This window comes from Protopterus annectens, chromosome 2.part1 (assembly GCF_019279795.1).
Source record: "Protopterus annectens isolate FY-2018-M chromosome 2.part1, PAN1.0, whole genome shotgun sequence".
Lineage (NCBI taxonomy): Eukaryota > Metazoa > Chordata > Ceratodontiformes > Protopteridae > Protopterus > Protopterus annectens.
The window spans coordinates 1,169,343,392-1,169,344,917 of record NC_056729.1 but is presented as its reverse complement, the minus strand read 5'-3'; the positions used below and the strand labels follow the sequence as shown (position 1 = coordinate 1,169,344,917).

Genomic DNA, 1,526 nt, shown 5'->3' with positions numbered 1-1,526 from the left:
CTCCTACATAGGTTGTCTGATGATTCTCTAGTACTTTTTGTTAAGTCCAAACATTTCCAGATGTAGTTGTCACTAAATGCCCTATATACCTGAATAAGATCTCCTCTTAGATATCTGTAAGAGACACTGCACAAGTTCAGATATTTTAGTCTTTCATAATAACTTCAATTTTCACATTCATGGATACCCTTGGTATATTCAGCATCAGCTGACTTATAACTATAGGTCAGATTAAACTATAGGTCAGATTCGGTTGGGCGTTATATCATTGGTGGTATAGTGGTGAGCATAGCTGCCTTCCAAGCAGTTGACCTGGGTTCGATTCCCGGCCAATGCAAAAAATCTGTACATTAACCTCAGTGTCACTGCTCGACAGAGGCACAGCAAAATAATGGGCATAGTTTCTCCAAACTAAAGGGGTGGCGTAAGCCACAAAACTATGGGCTAGGCTTATAAATGCCCTCGGGCAGATAGCCTAGTATGAACCTATGAACCTATTTCTGTCGTACTCTTTCCAGTTTACTCATGCTTGTTTTCTTATAGGGTTTCCATATGGTTATTCCATAGTGAAGTTTGAGTCTAATTTAACTAACAATGACTTCATTATTTTTGATTTCCTAGACTTTATAAATCTTTTTATACAATCTATAGTTTTAGAACTATCATTAACCAATTTGGCTGATATGATTAGAAAAACTCACAGCTGAATCTACCCATATACCCAGGTCCTTAAATAAGTCTACAGTTTCAGTCACTGTGTGCTGTATTAAATAGTCACCTTTCAATTTATGCCTATCAAATCTCATATGCTTAGTTTTTGATGTATTTTATCAGCATATTCTTCTGTTCAACCTCTCTTCCATTTCTTATATTTTTTGTCTCTCACCTTAATCAGATATCTTGTTCTTATGGAAATGTATCTGCCTGATATTAAACATTTATTTTTGATTTCTTGCACTCAATTTCTCTTTCAAAACTTTCCAGATTCCATCTGCAGTTTTTCCACTCAACACCTCACTCCAGTTAGTTTTACAAAGTGACTGTTTTGCTTCCATATAATCTATAATTAACCTTCTGTGCACTGGCTTAGATTTCAGTTTGGCAGAATTATCTAGCAACAAATTAACCTTTATAACTCCATGATCACTGCACATCAATGGTGGTAAAACTTGACTTGAAGTTACAGTAATTTCTTTGGGAACACATACAATGATTAGTATGTTCCATCCCCCTGGTAGGTTTTTTACAATCTGAAGCAATTGTTGTTCCTGAATATATGCTGTGAATAATTTACTTACTAACATTGTAGAATCAATATTATTCCAGTCTGTTTCTGGTAAATTTAAGTCTCCAGCTATTATTATTCTTTCCTCCTGTGTTTCATGCAAAAAATATATGAATTCCTCTAAGTCATCTGCACTTGACTTTGGTGGTCTATACACTCCAACAATTATATGTTCTAGGGTTGGCACTGGTTAAGAAGCATCAGCTGACTTATAACTATAGGTCAGATTAAACTATGTACA

General features: G+C 35.2%; 1 non-coding gene across 1 annotated transcript; it reads left to right on the top strand.

Annotated features, from left to right (window-relative positions):
- Positions 1-265: 265 nt before the first annotated feature.
- Positions 266-337, top strand: TRNAG-UCC. Its single transcript has one exon. It is a non-coding gene; the product is annotated as a tRNA-Gly (tRNA).
- The last annotated feature ends 1,189 nt before the right edge of the window (positions 338-1,526 follow it).